The 12,310-nt window shown below is 54.7% G+C and overlaps 2 pseudogenes; one reads left to right on the forward strand and one right to left on the reverse strand.

Moving 5' to 3' along the window:
- LOC131586380 (uncharacterized) overlaps nt 1–12,310 on the forward strand; it is a 585,722-nt pseudogene that overhangs the window by 372,399 nt on the left and 201,013 nt on the right.
- The window catches only part of LOC131586384 (zinc finger protein 850-like), a 287,187-nt pseudogene continuing 282,860 nt past the window's right edge, over nt 7,984–12,310 (reverse strand).

Genomic DNA, 12,310 nt, shown 5'->3' on the forward strand with positions numbered 1-12,310 from the left:
TCCCTGTCTCTCTTCTCCCTCTCCCACTGTCCCGCACCCCATCCCGGTCTCCCTTTTCCTGTGTCTCATTCCCTTCCAGTTTCCCTCACCCCGTGCCCACCCGGGCCATGCCCCCGGTCCGCCCCCGGCCCCAAGCGGGGCTGCCGCGGCCCCGGCTCCGGCCCCGGCCCCGTCCCCGTCCCCGGCCCCGGCCCCGAGCATCCCTCCGCGGTCTCGCCTCCGCCCAGCTCTGGCTGTGCTGGCGCTGGCGCTGCTGGGCGGGCATCATTGCCTGGGGCTGGGGCGGCATCGCTGCCCTTTGGCTCCGCCTGGCCCGGCCCCGGCCCCGGCCCCGGCCCCGGCCCCGGCTCCTCCCGGGGCCCGCGGAGGACACAGGCGGCGCGGCCGCTGCCGCCGCCTCCGCTGCGGCTTCCCCGGCCCGAGCTCCGCCGCTCAGCAGCGCGGCCGCCGGCCCCGAGCCGCCGCTGTCGCGTTCCAAAGAGCGAACGCCTGCGGATGCCCGGCCCGGGGAGGTCGGGGAGCGCTCGGGGGCCGTTCCTGGCCCCGGGCCGAGCACTGACGGCCGCGTCTCTTCCCCAGGGAAGGCGCAGGAGGCCCTGCAGCAGCGGTACCGAGTGGGTTCTCTGCTGGGACGCGGCGGCTTTGGCAGAGTTTTCGCAGCCACTCGGCTCTCGGACGGACTCCCGGTGAGCGGTGGGGCCAGCGGCGGGCGGAGGAGGAGGAGCGGGCGGAGGGGGCGGAGGAGGAGAAGGGGGCGGAGGAGTAGGATGGGGCTGGACACGGCAGGCGCTGAGCTGAATCCGCTGTTCCCTTTGGCTTACAGGTGGCCATCAAAAAGGTGCCACGGAACCGCGTCCGGCACTGGGGCGAGCTGGTGAGTGAGCGGGGCCAGCGGCAGAAGCCGGGGCGTGCCGGGCGGGGATGAGCCGGGACCCGGCAGGGTGGGAGCTGCCAGGACACCTGGAGGGAGAGCGGGCATGGGGCCAGCGGAGGGCACAGAGCATCCCGGGCTGGCTGAGGGCTTCCCGAGCCCTGGCATGGCCTCAGCCCCACTGACGGCACCGTGCTCCTCCCGCAGCCCGACGGCACCAGCGCACCACTGGAGATAGTGCTGCTGGACAAGGTGTCCACAGGCTTCCCCGGTGTGGTGCAGCTGCTGGAGTGGCTTGAGCTCCCCAGCTACATTGTTATGGTGCTGGAGCGCCCGGAGCGGTGTCAGGACCTGCGGCACTTCATTCGGGCACGGAGGTTCCTGTCCGAGGAAGAGGCGCGGGAGCTGTTCCGGCAGGTCCTGGCAGCCGTGCGGCACTGCACCAGCTGCGGGGTCCTGCACCGAGATATAAAACCAGAGAATATCCTGGTAGACCTGGACACCGGTGAGGCAAAACTGATAGACTTCGGCTGTGGCACCTACCTTCAGGAGACAGCCTACACTCAATTTGCAGGTGAGCCCACACAGGGGTAGGCTTCTGGTCCCAGCATCTCCTGGCCCAACCAGGGTGTTGCAGCAGGGATTCTCCCAGGACTGGGGCTGGGGCAGGCAGCCTGACAAAATCCTCCATGGGTAGGGGTGGCAGAGAGGGGGAGGCAGAACCTGTGCACCAGCTGGTTTCGTGTGCAGTTGAGAATGGGCTTGGACTGCTGTGCTTCCCTGGTTTGCTTTGGTTCAAAATATGTTTTGGGCAATGCCAGCAGGGAGGATGTGGGTATGGTTTTTCCCCAGCACTGAGTGGGTATTTCCCTTTGTGTGTCATGGTCGGGCCTTGCCAGGGTTTCTGCTGCCCTCTTCCAGCACCAGTGACTTCGTTTCCAGCCATGGATTTGTACCCAAGTCCCAGGTGCTGGCGAGAGGGCAGCAGGTCACCCCATGGGCCACTGGGGAAGCCCCCACATGCCCAGGGATGCTGGGGTCAGGCTCTGGGAGCAGCAGCATCCCCTGATGAGCTCCATCCATATTCCATAGGAACACCATCATACAGCCCCCCGGAATGGAACGACTTTGGGTGGTACCATGGCGAGGCAGCGACCGTCTGGACCCTGGGCATCCTGCTGCACGAGATGGTCTGCGGGGAGCACCCTTTCAGGAGGGGCAGGAACATCAGATGGGGCCAGCTCCTGCTGCCACAACGGCTCTCCCAAGGTGAATCCTCATCTCTGGGCACAGGGGGAACACCAGTGTTGGGAGACAGCAGCGGGCTCGTGAGCATCCCGCTCTGGCAGCTGCTGAGGAGGTGGCACATGTCCTGCTCTCCTGCTCTCCTCCAAAACAAAAAAATTAATGGGAAAGTTTAGGCCCAGCTCTGAGCACATCCAGCGTGGCCTGGGCACGGGAATAGTGGGACAAAGCAGACAGGAGCCTTCTCCAGCTGACCAGTGGTTTGTGGTTTCTCTCCCCAGACTGCCGAGCTCTGATCAGGTGGTGTTTATCCCTGAACTCCTTGGACAGGCCTTCATTAGAAGACCTGTTCCATGATCCCTGGATGCAGGATATTCATCAGCCCTAGAAGAAGGGAGAGAGCCACAGGCACAGTGATGCAGGGACCTGGTAAGTTACAGCTCCACACATGCCCTGGCAATCAGCAGCAAAGAAACCCAGACTTTTTTGTCCTGCCTGTGTCACTGCACTGGGCTCATCAAATGGGAACACACAGCCCTTTGCTGGAGCTGAGCTGCTCTGCCCAGCACTGGTGGGCACCATCTGAGCTGGTTTTGCTTGTCCTGGTTCACTGACAGCCGGGCCCTGGGCAGAACCCTGACAGCCTGGTGTCCCCCCAGGGAAGAAGGAGCCCCTGGAGAAACTGGACCAGGTGGGGCTGCTGCTGCTGCTGGAGACATGGAGGAAAACAGCAAGGATGACATCCTCTTCCTCCACCTGGCCAGCGGCAGCTGGCGATGATGGACTTTGATTCTGGCACCTTCTTCAAAGCCAGGCCCCACAGTGAATTTTCAGGTAAGTCCAGACCCAGGGGGATGCTCCCAGATTTGTGCATTGGCTGGGAACCAAAGGTTTCCCCTTCACTGGGGCAGATGCAACTGATTCCTCAGTGGCTGCCCAGCTGGTTTTTGGCAGGGCTGGGGACATGGGCTGGGGTGGTTACGAAATGGGAGTGGGATCCTGGCCCTGCCAACAGCCCCCACCACCCACCGTGCCCCGGGCTGGGGCTGGGGCAGCCAGCCCGACACAAACAAACCCCCATGGCAGGAGCACAGGTGGGACTCCAGAACCTGAGCACGGCTGCTTTGCTGGGCAGGCAAGGAAGGGCTTGGGCTGCTCCACTCCCCTGCTTTGCTTTGGGATCACCGTGATTTTGGGGGACAGTGCAGGGGGAAGGGAGCAAGCATGGGCTTCCCTCACCCATGGGTGGGTTTTTCCCCAGAATGTAGGGGTTGGGCCTTGCTCAAGCTTCTGACAGAGATAAGATTTTTTACCATTTTTCTTGTTTCCCCTTTTTGTCTGTAATCTATTTTCATTAATTTGTTGTTTGTTTTCCTAAAGGAAGTGTTCTAGGTGGGGTCCAGTCTGGATCGGGAAGTGCTTGGGACCAGCTGTGGCGTGGATGGGCCGTGCCCTTGGAGAAGACTGAGGACATCGTTTGGGACCAGCTTTTCTTCTGGCAGCGGATGGTGTGAGGTGGGTCCTCATCTCCCTGGCATGGGTGGGACAAGAGCTTTTGGGAGATGGCAGCGGGCACAGGAGCATCCCGCTCTGGGCAGCTGCTGAGGGGCTGGATCTGCCGTGGCTGGCTGCAGGCTGGGCACATGTCCTGCCCTCCTGCTCTGCTCCCAAAGGCAGCAGTGATGGGCAGCTTTGGGCCCAGCTCTGAGCACGGCCAGCATGGCCTGGGCACCGCGGCTGGCTGGGACAAGGGGACAGGAGCCTTCAGCTGACGGGCGGTTTCTGCTTTCTCTCCTTGCAGCCGGGCTCTGCGGATGCTGAGGCTGCTCTGGGCTCTGCCAGGGCTCTGCTGGGCTCAGCACCGCGCCGGGATCAGCCAAAGAAGAAACGGTGTGACCTGCAGCAGAGACTGGAGCATTTTGGCAATGCAGCTCAAGTCTGCAGAGTGTCCACCTCCAAGGGAAAAAATGACACCCCCCCAAAAATTAAACTTGTTCTATAACTTCTGAAATGAAATCCATCTGGGATGACCCCAAATGCCATTTTTCATCTTGCTCAAGCTGTAGCTCAGCCCTTCTCTGAACAGTTGTCTCCTCCACCTGCCTTTTACTTCACAACTGCTCCCTCCTTTCCCCCAGTGAGTTCCCAGCCCATCACAGTCTCCATCACACTGCAGCCTTCCTTGATGCCCCTCTCCATGAGGAAGGCCAAGCCCCAGTCTCAGGGACTCATCCTGTCAGTGGCTGAAGAGCAGCAATGTCTGTCTGTGCCAGGGGCTCTTGGATGTCTCTGTATCCATGGACAGAAGGGTCTGTCTGTGCCAGGGGCTCTTGGATGTCTCTGTATCCATGGACAGAAGGGTCTGTCTGTGCCAGGGGCTCTTGGATGTCTCTGTATCCATAGACACAAGGACTGTCCTTGCAAAGGTTTCCATAATATCTTGGTACCCATGAGTATGGAATGAACACAAAGGGTGAAAGTGTCAGTCACGTTGTTTGCACACTCCTTCCTTTCCATACAAGACACATCCATGCACATCCCTACGTACAGATATATTAAAAGGATAGGGATGGGTAGAGATTTCCCACAGAGCTCTAACTTTGGCGTAACCCTGGGCAAGCTCTGATCTCTGCCCAGGTGAGCAGGGACAGGAGCCGAGGGAACGGCTGGAGCTGGGCCAGGACAGGGCTGGGCTGGAGATCAGCAAAAGCTTCTTCCCCCACAGGGGGCTGGGGCACTGCCCAGGCTCCCCAGGGAATGGGCACGGCCCCGAGGCTGCCGCAGCTCCAGGAGCCTTTGGCCAGCGCTGCCAGGGATGCACAGGCTGCGATTGTTGGGGTGTCTGTGCAGGGCCGGGGGCTGGACTCCATGATCCCAATGGGTCCCAGATCCCAGCTCAGCCCCTTGTGCAACTCTCACCCTTTGGCTCAGCCTTTGTGTCCCCTGGAGGCGCTGGCAGAGCTGATGGGGTGGGGCAGGAGCGGGGCAGCCCCAGCGTTCCCCTGGCAGTGACACCACAGCCGGGGCAGCCCCAGCGTTCCCCTGGCAGTGACACCACAGCCGGGGCAGCCCCAGCGTTCCCCTGGCAGTGACACCACAGCCGGGGCAGCCCCAGCGTTCCCTCCCTGGAGATGCTCCAAGGGAAGTGTCCAGAGCCGCGTCCAGTCAGCGGAACTGAGCGGCCACTGAGCACCCCCGGCCTGGGCTGCTGTGGATTCCTCTGCAGACAGCTCGGGGAAGGTCCCCTTGGCCACCCCCACAGTGCCACAGACAAGTGTCACACACAGTTACAGACCTCAGCCCAGAGCTGACAGGGGGTGATAATTATAAAAAAAAATAAAAATAAAAGCCACCACGAAAAAGAGAACTCCTACCTAGCAGAGCTGTTCCACCCTTCAGTTTTCTCACCTGCCTGCACACAAGACCTGGGGCTGCAAAAAATGAGGCTTTATTGGCACATTTGCAGAAAAATCAGGTTTAGGACAGGCCATCAGCAGAACTGTTTTCAGCTGGGTGAAAAAGGCCCCTTTGGCAGCTGTAGGGCCATTGAAAATGCAGACCCTCAGGCCATGGGGGAGAAAAGGGCTCTGAATTCCCCTCCCCTGACACACAAACCCTGCTCCCAGGCTGCTCCCCACACAGGATTCTACTGGAGGACTGTGGAAAGCTGAGAGTTGGCTCTGGCTTCTTCATGCTCCGTGTCCTAAAGCTGCCTGGGAGAAGAAATTTAGGGTCAACTCCACTGGCACAATCCCTCCTGGCCCAGGGCACAGCCCCAGGAAGGTCTTTGCTCCTCCCTCGGCCCTCCCTGAGGAGGCTGGCAGGGCTTGCAGGTTTATGGCATTTGTCCTTGCTGCCCCTCACATCCCACTGCCCCACAAAGAGCCCCGAGCCACCCGTGAGGGACAGGCCCTGCTGTGCCAGGCCTGGGCTCAGGGCTTGGCCTTTCTGCTTCCTCCAACCCAGCCAGGGCTGGCTCAGCATTGCAGTTCCCTGTGCTGTGCCCCAAGCTCGCTCGGGCCCTGCTGGAAAGGGACCTGAGGTACCTCGATCCCCTCGGGCAGTGCATGGGAGAAAACAACAAACTTCTCAGGAGGATGGGAAACAAACTTTTACTTGCAAACTTTAGAGAATGAGGCACTTAAGAAATCTTAAAGAAAGATGGAATTACAGTGAATCACTTCACAAAACACTGACTGAACAAACACTAACCCATCAAAATTGTCCAGATTTGGAGAAGAGGAAGTCAGGAGAAGAGAGAGAGGGACAGAGATCCACAGTCAGCCTTGGATCCAGCACCATCTCAGCTGCTGTGAGCTCCAGGGCCATGGCACATGTCAGTGTCACACCCATGTCACAGCCTCACCTGCTCTGCTCCCTCTCCCAGCTGGGGTTTTTGGGGTGCCAGGGGCTTGGCAGCCACTTTGGGGCTGGAGCAGAGGCTGCAGTGGCTGGGCTGGGGCAGTGACCGCCCCACCTAGGCAGAACTTGCTCTGCCCCCAAAGACACCCTGGAGATGTCTGGGGCTGTTCATCATTTCTCTGCTCTCCAGCACCGAGGCAACGCACTCTGGCTACAGCTCTGAGCTCGTGCCCATGGCAACCATCCCTGGCAATGGAGCTCCATGGAGCTGCTCTCAGGAACACCCCAAGAGCTGGGGAGTGCCCCAAAACCTCCTGAGAAATGTGAGATACCTTAAAATCTCGTTGGGAACATGGAATATCCAAAACTCACTAACGGGTTTCCCCTCCCTTCACCATCCCCAAACTTTGTCTATCTCATTCCAGACCCCACCCCACCTCCCCAATCCAAACCTCAACCCATCCCATTCCTGCTGGACATCAAGACCCCATTCTCAAGCCCTATTTCCCCCATTTCACACCTCCCAAACTCCATCCCACCCATCCTGCCCCACCCAATGCCCATCTCACCCCTCCTGATTTGCATCCCACTTCACCCAATCCCCTTCCAACCCCATTCCACCTGATGCCTTCAGAAGGCTGACCTAGAACAGAGGCTGGACAGAGTTAAGAATAAAGTTTATTAAAAGGCCTTAAAGGATACGCCTTGGGCAGTGCAAGAACCTGGCCAGGGCTACACCCAAGATGGACCAGAAATGGTCACAAAAATGGACAACTCATCATGAGGTCTCACATTTTTAGAAGTTTAGGTCCATCTGCATATTGAGGTTCATTGTTCAATTACAGCTTCAGAGGATGAAGTCCCGTCCTTGTTTTCTCTCTTCAGTCCACCCTTGTTTATGCTTTTGGGCCTGAAACTTGTAACAGCTGCCCTTAGTATCAAGGTAGAAATTGTCTACCTACTCTGTGAAGAGAGCTCACTAACACTTAACAGGAAGTTCAAAAATACAAACCTAGACAGTGTAAAATATGAAAGATATGAAAGCTAAAACTTGAGGCATCACACCCTGAGGGACTGTGGAATCCAATAGTTTTGAGTGGGACTGTGCAGTTTTCAGTGGCATTGAGTGGTTTTGAGGTGACAGATCAAACTCTCATTGCTTTGAGTGCCAAAAAATGGAGAAAACTACACCAAATACACCCACAACCCCTAAGTATTTCCCTGAATACCAGATTACCTTGAAGCACTAGTAAAATGTGAGGCTCTAGATGCCTTTGATGAATTTGTAGACTTTTACCCCAATTTTGTCTGTTTTAAAGGGATGAAGATGAATCAAAAGATCATCGGAACAAAAGAAAATGACCACTAGCCCAGTGTCTTCAAAACGCAGATCACTGGGAACGTGGGTCAACAGGGCTCTGCCCAACGTGGGTCCTCTGATGGGGGATGGAGCTGGAGCAGAACATGAAGCTCTTCCTGCACTTGGGGCACTCGCAGGGCTTCCCTTACCGGTGCCTCCGCTGGTGTTGGGTCAAGTTAGATCTCTGGGTGAAGCTCTTCCCGCACTGGGGACACTCGTAGGGCCTCTCCCCAGTGTGGATGCGCCGGTGTTTGATGAGGTTGGAGTTGTCCTTGAAGCCCTTCCTGCAGTCAGGGCAGCGGAAGGGCCTCTCATCCGTGTGAATCCACTGGTGCGTGAGGAGATGGAAGCTGGTCTGAAACCTCTTCCCACACTCAGGACACTCGTAGGGCCTCTCCCCAGTGTGGATCATCTGGTGGATGGTCAGCTGGGACCTCTGGCTGAAGCTCTTCCCACATTCCTCACACTCGTAGGGCCTCTCCCCAGTGTGGATGCGCCGGTGGGTGACAAGGGTGGAGTTGTACTTGAAGCCCTCCCCACAGTCAGAGCAGCGGAAGGGCCTCTCATCCGTGTGAATCCGCTGGTGCACGAGCAGATGTGAGCTCCTCTGAAACCTCTTCCCACACTCAGGACACTCGTAGGGCCTCTCCCCAGTGTGGATGCGCTGGTGGACAATGAGTTGGGAGTTGCAGCTGACGCCCTTCCCACATTCCCCACACTCGTAGGGCCATTCCCCAGTGTGGATCATCTGGTGCTGGATCAGGGTTTTCCTCTGGCCAAAGCTCTTCCCACACTCCAAGCACTTGTAGGGCTTCTCCCCATCCTGAAGCTGCTCATGGATCACCAGCTCAGAGCCCTGGCTGGATCTCTGGCCTCTTTCCCGGCACAGGGTGGGTCTTTCCTCCTCAGAGCACCCTGGGATGGGTTTGGAGCCCCTCCTCCTGTAAGATCTCTGAATCTTTTCCTCCCCGTTGCATTCCTGCACTGTGGAGCTGCTCAAAACAGCCTCTTCCACGAGGTTCTGCTGTGGGGATTTGTCCTCCCTGGTCTCCATCCTCAGCTCCTTGTCTGGGGGAGGAAGGACAAGGAGAGGATGGGATTTGCCTCCGTGCCAGAGGGAAGGGGAAGGAGATCCCCCCAGTGCGTCCCCAGCAGGACGGCATCAGCAGCGGGGTTGTCCTGCAGCCGGGGGCCAGGCTGGGCTGGGAGATGGAGCAGGAGAGAGGGGGAAAGGGGCACTGACTTCCTCCTCACCTGCCTGGGTGTCCTGGGGCATCTTCCTCCTCCTCGCAGTCTCCTTCTCCATCCAGCCAAGGTTAGGAAATGGGAAATCCTAGTTTGGGGAAAAACACAGTTCATGGGCAGATTGGGTTAGGGGGCTCCCCCTGTGCAAGTTCATCTCTAGAAGTCACCAGGCATCTGGAGTGTATAAAAACTGCCCAAACACCAAGATTCAGCCCTGAAAATGTCTCCCAGGAGCTCCCCATTTCTGGTCTCTCCCCTTTGGTGTTCAGCGGTTCCCCCCTGTCCCAGCTGCTGGGGGTCACGCTTGTACTGGGGGTTCCCCTGTCTGCTCAGTCCCTGTCCTCCCCAGGCTGCTGGGAGTGCCAGGAATCTGAAAAGTTCCCTGTTTCCATCTCCCCACTTAGGGATTGTGGGACCCCCCAATGTGCCCCCAAGGGGCATTTTCTGCTCAGCTTTGGAGTTCTTCATTCTCCAAACATCCCCTCCAAAAAACCACCCCAGGAGCCCCCCAGGATATCTGGGCCAAGCTCTCCCTCCCTGGGCACCTACAGGATGGGGAGGGGGTGATGATCCCATGGTTGGGGGGCTGTGAATTTGGGTAATGCTCAACCTCGTGGTTCCTTCTCCTTTCCCTGATCTTCATTTGTCCCTCCTCTTCCTCCTGCTCCTCCTCCCTAACTCCACCTTCTTCTCCTACTTCCATCCCTTCTCTCTCTCCTTCTTCATCCCTCCTCTTCCATCCCTCCTCCTCCTCCCCCAGGAGCAGTGACACCCTTGGTGCCCCGTTCCCAAACCCCTCACAGCCCACGGCAGGAGCGGGGATGGAGCCGGGACAGGTCGGGATGGGCAGCGCGGGGCTCTCCGCTGCTCCCACCCGCTGGGGACGGGGGGAACCCGGCCCGGGGAAAAGGAGAGGGAAACTGGGAAAATTGGGGGCTGCAGATCCAACCTGGGGCTGGCTGGGGACCCTGGCTGGGGACTGCCAGCCCTTGGGGCTCCTCTGGGGAGATGCGGGAGGGGGGAACACAGAGAGGGCTGGGGGATCCCAGGAGTGGCAGCACTGGCAGGGACTGGTTTGTACTGGGGTAACTGGAACCTTACTGGGGTAACTGGGAATGATTGGGAATGAGCACAAGCATGCTCTGGGCAGCTGGGATATACTGGGAATGACTGTGACCACACTGGGAACAGCTGGAACCACAGTGGGAGAAACTGGGAGTGAGTGGGACCATGCTGAGATGGACTGGGACTATTCCAGGGACAACTGGGATCATACTGGTAGGAACTGGGAAGAATTACAATTATTCTGGGATCATACTCTACTGGGATCATACTGGGATCACAGTGGGAGCAGCTGGGTCCCTGCTGGCTGAAACTGGGATCCCACTGAGGGTGACTGGAATCATACTGGGATTGACTGGGAGTGGCTGTGAGCAACTGGAATCATGCTGAAAGCAACTGGGAAGAGCTGGGAATGACTGGGAGTGTGCTGGGGCTGACTGGGATATACTGGGAGAGACAGGGAGTCCCAGGGATCACACTGGAGGCTACTGGGGTCATACTGGCACTGACAGGGAGCAACTGGGGGCCACTGGCCTCATACTGGGAGTGACTGGGATTAGACTGGGAGTGTGAAGGAAACTGGAAAATTGGGGAAAAAATGGAAAAAAGCGCAGGATAAATTCAAGGAAAATGGAAGGGAAAATTCAGGGGAAAACCAGAAAAATATCAGGGTGAAATCCAAAAAAATCAGGGAAAAATCAGGAAAAAATTGGGAAAAATTTGGGAAAAACAGGGGAAAATCTGACAAAAAATTGGGGAAAACCAGGAAAAATTTTGGGGAAAAAAAAGAGAGAACTCAAGGAAAAAAATGTGAAAAAATTGGGGAAAAATCAGGAAAAGACAGTGGAAAAAATCTGGGAAAAATCAGGAAAAGTCAGAAAAAATGGGGAGAAAATCAGGAAAAAATAGGAAAAGAAGGAAAAATCATGAAAAACCAGGGAAAATTGGAAAGAATATTTGCGAAATCAGGAAAAAAACTGGGAAAGAACTTGGAAAAATTGGGGAAATCCAGAAAAGAAAGAGGAATAAAAACTGGAAACTAATAGGAAAAAAACCAGGAAAAATCATGTAAAAACTAGGGAAATTTGAGAAGAAATTGGGAAAAAGCTAGAAAAAATTTGGGAAAGGAAGAGAGAAGAATCAGGAAAAACTAGGAAATACATGAAAAAAATTGTGAAAAATTGTGAGAAATCAGGGAAAATATCAGGAAAAGAAAGCCAAAAAGACCCTGGGAAAAATCAGGAAAAAATTGGGAAAAAAATTTGAAAAATGAAGGGAAAACCAGAAATATTTGATAAAAAATTGCAAAAAAATCAGGAAAATAATTGGGAAAAAATCAGAAAAAAAATATGGAAAAAAAGGAAAAATCAGGGGAAAACCAGGGAAAAAACAGGAAAAGGATAAAAAAATCTGGAAAAATCTGAAAAAAATAAGGAAAAAAATCAGGAAAAAATGGGGAAAACCAGAAAGATTAGGGAAAGGAAAAGGGAAAAATCAGGGGAAAAAATGGGATAAAAACAGGAAAAAACACAAAAATCAAGGAAAAGTTTGAGAAAAAAAAATGAAAAAAAATTGAAAAAAAACCCCACAAAAATAAAAAAAATAATGAAAAAAATCGGGAAAAATCAAGAAAAAATCGGGACTATCAGGAAAAAGATTGAGAAAAAATTGGATAAAATTGAGAAAAGAGAGGGAAGAAACCTGGAAAAAATCAGGAAAAATCAGTAAAAATTTAGGAAATACACGAAAAAATCAGGGACAAATTGTGAAAAAAAATGGGGAATAACCAGGAAGAAATGGTGAAAAAAAGAGGGAAAAATACGGAAAAAGTGGGGGAAAATCATGAAAAAAATTTAGGAAAAAAATTGGGAAAAAACAAGGAAAAATCAGGAAAAGAAAGAGGATGAAGACCGGGAAAATTTGAGAAAAAACAAGGAAAAAAGTCAAGGAAAAAATGAGTAAAAGAAAGTGTGGAAAAAAATTTTGGAAAAATGGGGAAAAAATTGGGAAAACGCCAGGAACTATCTAGGAAAAAAAAAGGAAAAAATCAGGAAAAATTAGGAAAAAAAGGGGAAATATTGGGACAAATCAGAGAGAAAAATCAGGAAAAAAAATTTGAAAAATATGTGAAAAAAATTGTGAAAAATGAGGAAAAATAATCAGGA

Source organism: Poecile atricapillus, chromosome 19 (assembly GCF_030490865.1).
Source record: "Poecile atricapillus isolate bPoeAtr1 chromosome 19, bPoeAtr1.hap1, whole genome shotgun sequence".
In the NCBI taxonomy this organism is placed as follows: Eukaryota; Metazoa; Chordata; class Aves; order Passeriformes; family Paridae; genus Poecile; species Poecile atricapillus.